The sequence below is a fragment of the Plasmopara halstedii genome, assembly GCF_900000015.1.
Source record: "Plasmopara halstedii genome assembly, contig: Scaffold_614, whole genome shotgun sequence".
Classification (NCBI taxonomy): domain Eukaryota; phylum Oomycota; class Peronosporomycetes; order Peronosporales; family Peronosporaceae; genus Plasmopara; species Plasmopara halstedii.
In genome coordinates this window covers 1,345,408-1,346,262 of record NW_020187532.1, presented here as the reverse complement: position 1 = coordinate 1,346,262, position 855 = coordinate 1,345,408, and positions in this window count along the sequence as shown.

Here is an 855-nt window from a genome sequence, read left to right as displayed (position 1 = left end):
TATTTCGCTGAAAATTGACGTAAAAATTTGAGAAATAGTCATGGCTACATATTTTTGGATCAGCGCATCATCGTACTGTCACAAAAAGCTGCAGTAACGAAATACCATGTTTTGGGTATATATTTCTGCATCAGGCTCGGTACCAGCATGTGAGGAATCACTAATCGTCCCAGTTATAGTTGAAGTAAGTAAACTAGTAAAATGTGAAATGCGCAGTTCTATATATACTGTTGTGTACGCAACTTAATTTTTAGTTGTGCAGAATAATATCTGTATAAATGTTGAGCAATCATATGACGCTTATGTGTAGTAGAGAGTATTCAGAATTACCACGATTAGGCGCTAATAAAGACGATAGGATTTGTACGAGAGGTCTGCAGTTCACGTAGGCTTTTGGCCTCACGTCAAGCAATACTGATATTTAACTAATGGATAAATTAAAGAGTATGTAATTAGTTTAAATTCAAATAGAACCAATACTAACAACTAAGTGCTAAGCATACTTCCTACTTCGTTACTTTAGAAGCTCTCCCCACATAAAACACCGGATGGGTGCGCATCTGTTTCGGAAGGTTTAGCGTATACGCAAGGCCCCGCTTGACCACAACCTTGAAAGGTCCGATAAACCGTGGACGGAGCTTCGTCTTATAGACAGCAGAATTTGCATGGGTAGGAAGTTTTTTACCATTGAATTAAACCTGGTCCCCAACCTCAAAATTTTAGCATTTCTTCTATCTCTTCCGTCTGCATATTCCCTCGGCATGTCTTGGCTTTCAGCCATCGCATCACGAACGTGTCGTAAAATACTCACTCTGCTAGACATGAGGTCATCGACTTCCTTACGTACAGTGAGAG